Genomic DNA, 12,492 nt, shown 5'->3' with positions numbered 1-12,492 from the left:
TATTTGAAAATTTTGAAAAGTGAGTGGTGCTTCTTTTTGACATGTGAATCTTTTTAAATTTAAAAATGAAGTCTCATATGTCTATAAATAGCTCAATTGAGATCTTCAAATTAACAACACAATACAACAACAAGAGCATACATGCATCAATTGTAAGTTTTACAACATTCATTCAAAGCTTTCAATCTCTATTATCTAAGCATTGAGCCTTAACCCTTGTTCATTTTGAGAGAGAGATATAGTTTGTATTGTATTGTTTTTATTCCACTCATTGAGAAATATTTTTTGATAACCTACCCACTATTAACTCTTGTATCAGTAACATGTGTGTATAGAAGAGGTTATACACATGGAATAATTGAATCACCACGTGTAAGGTGATTGTAAGTGTAGAGGGTGTTCTACACTGATTCTTTGTAGCGGTACTGCTCAAAAGTGTAATAGGTTTCTATCTCTACCTAAAGGAGGTTGAATAGTGAATTTGAGAATCCTCAAAGGGTAGCTAGAGGCGATGACGTAGCCAGTGAGGCTGAACCTCATTAAAATACTGAATTTACTTCCTCTTACCCTTACTCTTTATATTTACTGTTGCTTCGTATTTTGTTCATATTTTATATTGTATATTTGGTTTATAATTGTGGATTTTTAAATCCAACCAAATTCACCCATATCTTGTGTTAGTCATCTGGAAAAACAATCTCAATATCATTAGGATTTGATATTAGGGATGAAAGTTCAATGGATGAGATTTTTTATGGAAATATGTAGTCTATATTTTTAGGGAGTGTGGGGTTAGAGGTTGTGAAGATGCTCTGAAGTGTTCAATGAAAGAAATTTGGATGATTGAGGGGTCTGAGGACCACATACCTCGTGCAATCTTCAGGCTGTCAATGGCATTGCTCCTTCTTTTGATGGTGGTTGACAGACGGAAAAATCTAGTGTTAAGATCTGTAGTTGTGAGCCAAGTTAGGCGTGATTTCTGCCTCCAAAGTTGTTCTTCTCTCAAAAGGAGTTCATTGAGGTTTGATTGGAGGTGTTCTTCCAAAGTTCTATCAATAATACCTAAGGGTGAGGATTGAACTTTAATGAGAGCTTCATTGAGGAAGTGAATCCCAGATTGGATGTTGCCACAAGAGAGCTTGTTACAAATTTTCAAGGCTTGTTTTGTTGCTCACAGTTTTGTTGCAGAGTATAAGGGTAGGGGAGCCATAATTGAGATGGTGCCGTGCTTTTTTTACAACTTCTGTGTTGGATGGATCTTTGGTCCATAATTCTTCAAATTTGAACGGTTTCTTTTGGTTTTTTGGGCCAGAGGTTGAGAGGATGATCAGTGAGTGATCTGAGGAGACCATTGGAAGGTTAGTCAAATGTGCATCAGGGAAAAGGGCTCTCTAGAGATTGTTGGCAATGCCCCTGTCTAATTTTTCACAGATGTTAGGAAGCCCATTTCTCATATTTGACCAAGTGAATTGGGGTCTTGGAGCGCCTAAATCAATCAGACCATTTTGTTCCATCAGGGAAATGAGGCCTGAGGGTTTGGATGAGCTAGCAAAGGGGCAACCCCCTCTTTTCTCAGTTTGATTAATAATGTTATTGAAATCCCCTAGTCCTAACCAAGGTCCTGGGAAGGAGTTGCTGATTGAATTGAGCTTATTCCATAACTCAATTTTATATTTTTGTTGGGTAAGACAATAGATCAAGGTGAGCAACCATGATTGATACACAGGGTCCAAACACAATAAAAGAGCTATAATATTACTATAAGTATTTACAAACTCCACATCCAGACCCAGTTTCCACATAAACATCAAGCCAACCCTTTTACCAGAAGGGGTATATGAACATAGGAAGTAAAGCCTAGTTTATTTATAATAGTTTGAGTATTTACATTAGACAAAAGCGTCTCCATCAGGGTTCTGATTCCTAATGTTGGCCCTCAAACTTCGCATTGCACGGGGTCCCCTGCAGTTCTAGGATAGTAACTTCATTTCTTTGGGGGTGGCAGTTTTGCTCCTGCCATCGTGGCCTCAGAAATTGGGGTTAGGGGGGGGGGGGGGGGGAGGGGAATTGGATTGTTAGGATAAAAGGGTTGATGTCCATTGGAGAGTTGTCATGCTTGAGATACATATTGTATCTTGATTTCTTTGTGGAATGGATGACATTTGTTACCTGGCTTTTTCTTGTGAGAGGAGAGATATGCTGACAGAGTGAGATAATCACCGAGCGAGTTCTCTGATCCTGGATTAAGATGACTTGAGGAACCTTGTTTTTTGTGTCTGCCAAAGTTTTGTTTGCCTTTGGTGTTTGGGGTAATAAGTTCCGAGATCAACTTGTAGTGTATGAGAGCTTCTCTAGAAATGTATGGGAATGACATTTTGCGGGGGGTAGTGGGTTGTTTATAATTGGTAGGATTTAGATGAAGGTCTATGGGATTGAACAATGAGGCGGATGGTGAGGAAATTACCTCTGTGGTCGACGATTGGGAGGAGAGGGGGTAACATGGGTTTGTTTCAGTGATGGATAGTACTAGTTGTTGGGGAAGGGGGTTTAGGTGGGGAGCATGGGTTGGGCGATAGTGGGATATGTTGGGTTGGGGTCTATTGCGGTTAGGGATAGGATATATTTTCTAGATGGGCTTACGAGCAAGGATATTTTATGGTTTGGGTGATTGATTTATGATGGGCCCAATATGTGTTCAAATTGTGGTATAACGAACTTGTAGAAAGAAGAGCATGTGGAAGATGGGTTTATGTGTGAGAGAGTGGGATCAGAGATAATGAAGGGAGAGATGGACATTATTTGGATTGCAGAAGATTTGTTCAGAGATGGAATTTGGAGGCTACAGGGGATCTTATGGGGAATTGGTTGATCAGAATGGGTGACTGGATTTGCGAGAGATAATTGGGTAGGGGACAAAGAATTTATTTGGGTTATTTTTTATGGGCTCGATATTGGATTTGGGGTGGGATAGGGGGACAAGTTGGCAGGAATTAAATGGGTATGTTTCTTCAGCAGAGTCTGGCGACATTTGGCCAAGTGGCATGGTACTGTTTTTCTGCATGCATTCTGAGAAGGAAATTGGGTTACAGTGTTCATGTGGAGGCTTTCATGGTGCAATTCTAGGATGAGCTCCATTTTCTCCTTCCCCTTACAGGACTGGTTTTCAGTGATGATGTGGGGCAAATTGATCACTTCGCTTGTAATGACTTGATGTGATAGGGGTTGGTTGTCTATTTTAGGGTTCATGGGTAGATTCTATTGAAGTTGGTTCTCGAGGGTGGGAGATGTTATCAGGGATAGGTTTTCTGACTTTGACTGGGTTTGGGATTTAGCTCTCATCCAAGGGCCAAAGGTGAAAATTTCTTATGGTTCAACTGTGAAGGAGCATTAATGGTGTGTATGACCTAGACGTCACATGAGTAACAAAAATCAGAGAGCCTTTCATATTTGAAGATGATTTTGGCATTGGATTTACTCAGACGAGAGAGGTGGAAACCATCTTGAATGGGGGTTGAGGCTTTAAGCTGGACTTTTAGTCTGAGAGATTTTTTTGGATGACCCCTCAGGATTGAGGAATAGTCTACACAAAGTGTAGTCTATTTCGAGTATATTGCCTAGAACCCTTCCTATTTTTATGTCGTTTTCAGATGTTATGAGCTGTAGAGAGAGGCCATGGATTTGCAACGAGAAGGTAGAGTGCTCTAGGTTCATTTCTGGTAGACTTTGTCCTGGGAGCCAGTTTTGTAATATCATACGATAGCCTTTAAAGTTCCATGGACATTGGGACAGGATTCAGTCTTTGTCTTTTGATAGAGGGTAAGTGAAAATGAAAGTGTTACTGTCTAGATCATCTATGGTTAGACCCTCTACAAAGCTCCATATGGCTTTGATGGTAGAATGGAACGTAAATCTATTTAGCGGGCGAGAGGAGATAAGTCTACGTACCATTGTGTGATTTGAATTGCGGACTATTGCTTCAGGTGCAGGGTCTAGGTGCAGATCGTTCCAGGAGAGGGCCTCCGTTAGGGAGACAAGTTTGATTGGGTGGGTATTGAGAGTAGTTGGGGACGTCGGTTGACTGGAAGGTGGATGACTTGGGGTATTTCTCAGAAGAGATAGAGAGAACTCGCTGGAGGAGTTTAGAGAACATAAATTGCCAAAAATAATTACGACCTTAATTAAATCTATTTTCTTTCCTTAAACTATTATTTTATTGTCAGTCATCATCAAAATTCATAAAAAGATGATTATGGCCCTAACAACTTAAAAATAAAAGCAAAAAATGAAAAATGATTAAAATCGGAAAAGTAGTAAATTAAAAAAAATAAGAGATATATATAATTCAAATAAGAAATCCCTTAAAAAAAAAAAAAAAATCAAATAAGAAACTAAAAGAGTCAAAACTTGTTTGTCGCCCTCAATTAATTCTCACCCCTCCATTTTGGCCTAGCAATTTTTTTGCCACAAAACACGTATAAACAAAGAAGCATAAAAATCCATTTTCCCGGTTACCACAGGACCTCGTACATGTATGCATAACAAGACCGCGTAAATCAATGTGGTATTACCAAAACAAAATGTTAAAAATAGGAAGAATATAAAAATGCAAATCTGGGATATAAATGATAATAAAAATTCCAAGAAAAGCTCAAACATCTCCCTATAAATGAGTGCCTCACAACCCCAAAAAACATTCAACAGGCAAGCTAGATAGCAGCAGTAATACAATTTAATATTCCATTGGCGTGCCGCGTAATCGATCGGCGAGAACTCTCTCACTCTGGATCAAGGCCGCACGATATTATTAATGGAGATGAAGAAGATCATTGGTTGTGCAATTGTATTCACTGCGGCCTCAATGAGTGCAGTGTTGGCTCATGATCATCACGATCAAGGTCATGTAGATCAGCACTACTCCCCAACTCCCGCACCAGGACCAAGCAGTGCAGCCCCCGCCAGCTTGCCTGTTGTTGCTTCTATGCTTTCTGCTTCTCTTGTCTCACTCCTCGCTTACTACTTGCATTAGTACATTTGATCTCCAACAATTTAATTTATAGGAATTTGAAGAGATCGATCGAGGATGGGACCGGATGATCAACTACATTATATATGATTAATGTTATACATTATTTATGATTTGTACGTTCTTGGATTAATTGACGTTATAATTGCATGCTTATTTCCTAGATAGAATTATATATTTTGTCTTGGATTAAATAAAAAGATCATTTTCGTGCCCATTAATGATTAGTATACTTAGTTTTTTATATTTATTTTTTTTAATTTTGTTTCTTTTGGTATAAATCGGGTTCCACTTCTTTGGTTTCGTTAACGGATCATGAGAAACATCCAAGAACTGTACAAAGTGCATGTGTAGACCACCTGAATAACATAATTCATGTGTATGGAACCTGTTCAAATTACAAATATAATTACTAATGTCTGAATGTAGGCAAGCCAGATTAATTTGTCAAGGATCAAAGATCAGGAGAAACATTAATATATATTCATGTCTTTAGAGGTTTTATTTAAAAAGTTTTGATCTCCTGACAAAACATGCTGGCCAGCAGATCTTATATATTCTACTTTCATCTCTGCCAGCCATGACTCCCAAAATATATATAAGATCTAGTTAGAGTCAATTGATCGAGCAATACTTGATCAGAAGCTGAAAAGAGAGATCGATCAGGCCTCCAAGAGAAAGCTTTTATCTCTCAATCTACCAGAAATATAATTAATTGCATGCATCTAGACTGGGGCATTAGGAGATCCCTAGCTAATTAATAGAGAAATCCTGGACTATTTGAAAAGTATGAAATGGAGATGCTGTCATCACCGTGGAGCCAGAATCTCTTGTTCATCTCCTAGCTAGTTAAATGCATAAAGAATAAATATATGAATGAGCGAAATTAAATAGAATAGTACGAAAACGAATATGCAAACGCAATCGAATTTTCCTTAATTTTCTCCGTACTCTTTTTCCATATTCTTCACATTAATTTCCTCGCTAGATATCCCAATTCTTTCGGTTTCATAACTAGATTTACGTGTTTTTCTTTCTATGATTGCATCCATCTTTTACCTTCTTACGTGGTAGCAGAGCCCCTGATCATCAGGTAACACCTTTTGATCCAAATGGCCATTGTGATTCCAAATATCACATAATTCATCTCAATCAAACTGAACCGCCAAAACTATATATCAATACAATACTGGGTCTTTGATCTTTTAGGAATAGTTGATAGTTGTGAGCCATGCCCATCCCAATTTATTCCTACCTCACAGTATGATCCTACCCCCAAACTCAACCCTTGACTTTGTTAAAGAAGGATCGGTTCATACAAGATTCCTCAGAATTACAAAAAGGCTGTGCCCGCACTACATCAACACACAACGCTGCCTCTGTACAAGAATAACGGATTCCCACTCACGGAAGGCTCTGGAATTTGTTATACACAACAGAATTCTGATGAGGTGTACAGTGGAGATTTAATCTTGTATTTGTTGGGTATGTACTGTTGGCTATAAATAGCTCACTTCTCGAGCACTGTTGTATCAAGGGAAAAAGACAATATACAAACATATTCCTAAGAATATTCTTCTTCTCTCTGTCTTTTTGTCAAGCACATTCTGTGCATTCTCCTTGTCTCATTATGGTATCACGAACATAATCCAAGACTCAAGTCTACTCTTCCTGACCTGTTATGGCTTCTAATAAATGTTGTGAAATACTATGCAAAGTACACACACCAACGATGACAAATAAAGTAAAAGCAACACAATCAAGAACACGACACAGTATTTACGTGGTTCGGCAAATTGCCTACGTCCACAGGAGCTACAGAAATCTTATTAACCAGAGGAGATTACAATCACTCAATCTCAACTCACACTCTCTAGGGCTTTTGCTCTCTCACACAATATGCACTCACAAGACAATTGTTCTCTCTCAAAATATGCTTCTAGCCGTACAACACAAGTCTAATATGACATATATATAGTGAGTGGCGCTGGAAACCCTAATATGGCAAAATCTGCATACTTCGCTCGAGCGGAGTGTCGAGCGCGACTCGAGCGAACAGCCAAATGAACATTGGCTCGAGCGGAGTGTCAAGCGAACACTAGGGTTTGTGTCTCGCTCGAGCGGAGTGTCGAGCGAGACTCGAGCGAACCTCTCTGACTTGCCTTCGCTCGAGCGGTTTGTCGAGCGAAGTCGAGCGAACTTGGCTCGAGCCAACTGTCGAGCCAACTTTCAGCAAACACTTTTTCAGCTCCAAACCAGTCTCCACATATACCCCAACAATCTCCCACTTGGAGACTGGGTCTCCACATGCCAGCCATTGTTTCCAGCCAAGCCCTATCATCTCTGCAGCTCACAGCTCCCGTCTTCAAGCTAGAAGACGCACTGAAGTCAAGCCCGACTTCAGTCTTCCACATACATCGCCCTTAGGGCGACTCACAACTCCCACTGCACTAGGAGTATCCGGTCTCGAACCGATCTTAGCAACCTTAGCCAACTTTCCCAGACTTTCATGAGGAACGACAAAGCTGACTCCCTTTGGCTTCCTCACATGTTTCGCGCGATCAAGCCTGCCTTTTTGCACTATTGTATTTCCCTGCACATCACTGGATCTTGATGTCAAATACAAAGAATTAGATCTCTTACTATGCGCTAAGACCAGCGCACCCTTAGTGATCTTCCAAGCCCCTCCAGAGAACGCTACTGCAAAACCGCTGTCATCAAGCTGTCCCACAGAGATAAGGTTTTTCTTCAAATTTGGAACATGTCTGACTTGCTGTAAAGTCCACACGCTCCTGTTTGGAAGTGTGATATGCACATCACCCACTCCCACTACATCTAGTGTCTTTCCATCAGCCGTATACATCTTCCCAAAATCACCAGCAACATAATTCTGCATGATTTCTCGATGTGAAGTACTATGGAATGAAGACCCTGAATCTAACACCCAATCATCAATCGGACTGTGCACTGCAAGAAGTAAGGCATCATGAATTTCTTCTGCCACTACATTCACAGCATCATCATCAGAACTTTCTTGATTCCTGCAGTTTCTCTTGATGTGGCCCGGCTTGCCACAACTCCAGCATGTGATCTGCTGCCCAGATCTCATCTTGCTATTTCCCCTACTCTTGGAGCTTGACTTGCCATGTCCTCTGCCTCTATTGTCAACAATCAAGGCAGATCCTGAACCCGAGGACTCACCAAAGTCTCTCCTACGTACTTCTTCAGCAAGCACCATGTCACGTATGTCATCGTAGTTCAGTTTTGCCTTGCCGGCTGAACTACTCACAGCCATCCTCATGGCCTCCCAACTATTTGGCAACGATGCCAACAAAATCAATGCTCTGATCTCATCATCAAACTCAATCTCTACAGAAGACAGTTGATTTGTGATCGTATTGAATTCATTCAAGTGTTGGGCTACAGACATACCTTCAGACATATTTAGATTGAACAATTTCTTCATCAAGTGCACCTTATTGTTCGCAGAAGGCTTTTCATACATACCTGACAAAGTCGCCATGAGATCCACCGTGGTTCTCTCCTTACTGACATTGTGTGCCACTGTTCTAGACAAAGTCAGCCGAACAAGACCTAGAACCTGTCGATCTAACAGGGTCCACTCAGCATCAGTCATGCTCTCCGGCTTCTTTCCCAACAGTGGAAGGTGGAGCCTCTTCCCATAGAGATAATCCTCAATCTGCATCTTCCAGTATCCAAAATCAGTGCCGTCAAACTTCTCAATCCCGGGTGCGTTCACTTTATCTCCAGCCATCATTCTCTTTCAGATCCGACCTTGGCTCTTGATACCAGTTGTTGTGAAATACTATGCAAAGTACACACACCAACGATGACAAATAAAGTAAAAGCAACACAATCAAGAACACGACACAGTATTTACGTGGTTCTGCAAATTGCCTACGTCCACAGGAGCTGCAGAAATCTTATTAACCAGAGGAGATTACAATCACTCAATCTCAACTCACACTCTCTAGGGCTTTTGCTCTCTCACACAATATGCACTCACAAGACAATTGTTCTCTCTCAAAATATGCTTCTAGCCGTACAACACAAGTCTAATATGACATATATATAGTGAGTGGGCTGGAAACCCTAATATGGCAAAATCTGCATACTTCGCTCGAGCGGAGTGTCGAGCGCGACTCGAGCGAACAGCCAAATGAACATTGGCTCGAGCGGAGTGTCAAGCGAACACTAGGGTTTGTGTCTCGCTCGAGCGGAGTGTCGAGCGAGACTCGAGCGAACCTCTCTGACTTGCCTTCGCTCGAGCGGTCTGTCGAGCGAAGTCGAGCGAACTTGGCTCGAGCCAACTGTCGAGCCAACTTTCAGCAAACACTTTTTCAGCTCCAAACCAGTCTCCACATATACCCCAACAATAAATCCACTTCCTCCTCTCCTCCAACCACCATCACCAACCTTGACATGACTTTAGTCACCGTAAAGCTCAATATCGACAATTTTCTCCTCTGGAAAGCCCAGATTCTACCCTTTCTTAAAGGCCATCGCCTTTTTGGATACATTGACGGCACTATTTCTTCTCCTCCACCCACTGTGGACGGAAAACCCAACTCAACTTATACTGAATGGGCTCTTCAAGATCAGCTCATTCTCTTGGCTATTAACTCTTATTTGACCGATAATGTACTTGCTCAAGTACTCGAGTGCAAAACATCGAGTGAAGTTTGGAATACTCTTTCTTCCTTATTTTTGGCTCAATCCTCTGTTCACATTATGCAGACAAAATTCCAGTTGGCTACCTTGAAGAAAGGCTCTGAAACCATTTCTGAGTATTTTCACAAAGCTACAACACTATCTTCTTCTCTCAGTGCTGCTGGTTGACCCCTCTCCCCTTCTGAATTCATCATCCACCTCTTAGCTGGTCTAGGTTCAGAATATGAATCCATTGTCACCTCTATTACAACCCGTCCTGACACACTTTCCTCTGCACAAGTTTTAAGTTATCTCCTCAACCATGAGTCACAGCTAGCACATCAAACCCATTCCCTTCTTTCCGCTAGTCCTCTTTCTGCCAACTCAACAGTCGCTCAGTTCTCCCCTTCACCTCCTTCCTTTAACAGAGGTCGTGGTCGTGGAAGAAGAGGTCGTGGTCGAAGTCGTGGTCCTCCCACTCATCATTTCAACACTTTCTCTTCCAACTCTTCTCAATGACCAACATGCCAAGTTTGTCACAAATCTGGTCATTCTGCCATGTCTTGTTACTATCGGTTTGATCACTCTTATCAAACTCGTCCCCTCCCTCTTTTCACACCAACTACACTGCCTTCCCATCCGTTCCTCCTTCTGTTTCTAATTGGTTTCCTGATACCGCTGCTACCAATCACTTTACTTCTAATTTTGCCAATTTGAACCTCAACTATACTCCTTACATTGGATCGGATCAAGTTAGCATTGGGGATGGATCTGTGCTTCCCATTCAAAACACTGGCATGGTTGAGTTTTCTTTCTCCTCTCGAAAATTTTAATTCAAAAATTTATTATATGTCCCTTTGATCACTAGAAATCTGCTTTCTGTTAGAAAATTCTGTCATGATAATGCTGTGTTTTTTGAATTTCACTCTTCTAGTTTTTTTGTGAAAGATCTATGTACCCGGGAGGTACTTCTTCAAGGCCATGTTAAAGATGGGCTATATGTTCTTCAAGCTGGTGCAGAGGCTAAATCAACGACACAACCACCTCTCAAACATGTCATCTTTACTTTACCTCATGCACTCATTGGAGAATGAACTTCAACTCAGATTTGGCACTATCGTTTGGGCCACCCCAACCCCCGTGTCACTTCACTCACTATCCGTAATTTTCATTTACCTATTTCCACTACTATGTCATCGTTTGTTTGTTCTGTTTGTTTATAAGCAAAGTCTCATGTTCTCCCCCATCCTCCTCTCCTTCCCGTTCTTCATCTCCCTTGCAACTGTTATTTCTAGATGTATGGGGACCAGCGCCTGTGTTGTCCACCAAGAGTTTCAGATATTATCTTTCTATTGTAGATGACTTCACCAAATACATATGGTTTTTTCCGTTACATGCTAAATCTGATGTTGTTTCAATCTTTCTTGCCTTCTTACGTTACATCAGTAATACTTTTTCCTCTAATATTATATCCATTCAATCCGACTGGGGGGGAGAATTTTGCCCTCTAAACGCTATCCTTAAACAGTTTGGTATTTCCCATAGACTTTCCTGCCCTTACTCTCATCCTTAAAATGGGAGTGTAAAGCGTTGTCATCGGCATATTGTCGAAACGGGACTCTCACTTCTCGCTCATTCTTCCATGCCTTCTATGTATTGGGTTGAGGCATTCCAAACAGCCACCTTCCTCATCAATCAAATGCCTACCTCACTCTTAAACAATATTTCTCCATTTCAGGCCTTGTTCAAACACACACCTGATTATTCATTCTTACGAGTATTCGGTTCTGCTTGCTGGTCTAATTTAAGGCCTTACAACAAGCACAAAACGGATTTACGTTCACAGTTATGTGTCTTTGTTAGTTACACTCCTGTTCGCAAATCCTACAATTGTTTACATGTTCCCTCTGGTCGTGTATATCTCTCTCGGGACGTTAGATTTGATGAAACAAATTTCCCTTTTACTTCCCAGGTGTCATCTTCTAATTCTGGGCCACCCATTCAGCCCAGCCCGTCTAAGTCCATTTCATTGCCCTGGGTCTCTTTTAATTCTCCACAAACAATTGACTATCACACGACCTCATCAATCCAGCCCACATACCCCCTACAATCCACGGATTCCTCTCCTACACCAATCCACCTCACTTCCTCTCCTACCCAATCCATCTTGTTTACTTCTCCAGCAAGCTGCTCACCCACCTCTTCTCCTTCGATCTCCTTGTCTAACCCTAACTCATCTCTGCCACCCACTGCCCTTCCAATAGAACCTCCACCTATTTCCATCTCTTCTACACACGGCATAATCACCCAATCCAAAACCAACACCTCTCGTCCCCTTGTCCGTTCAGATGGTACCATTTCCTGGCCAATACCCAAATCTGTTTCCCTCACTACCTCCGAAACATCATCCATTCTAGAAGAACCCACATGCTATACAGAAGCAGCCAAATACTCCGAATGGCGTGATGCAATGGCATCGAATTTCATGCGCTTCTTCATACCCGAACTTGGGATTTGGTACCGCCCTCTCCTCACTTGAATATTCTCGGTTCTAAGTGGGTTCTCAAGACCAAAAGGAAGGCTGATGGTACCCTTGAGCGACGAAAAGTTCGTCTTGTTGCTAAAGGGTTTCATCAGCAACCTGGTGTAGATTACTCAGAGACCTTTAGTCCTATGATTAAACCTGTCACGATAAGGATCCTTTTGTCCATTGCTGTTACTCGAAACTGGCCTCTTCATCAGCTTGATATACAAAATGCCTTCTTGCACGACGACTTGGAAGAGGATGTATATATGCA

The sequence above is a fragment of the Juglans microcarpa x Juglans regia genome, chromosome 7S (genome assembly GCF_004785595.1).
Source record: "Juglans microcarpa x Juglans regia isolate MS1-56 chromosome 7S, Jm3101_v1.0, whole genome shotgun sequence".
Lineage (NCBI taxonomy): Eukaryota > Viridiplantae > Streptophyta > Magnoliopsida > Fagales > Juglandaceae > Juglans > Juglans microcarpa x Juglans regia.
Note: the sequence above shows the minus strand (reverse complement) of the source record.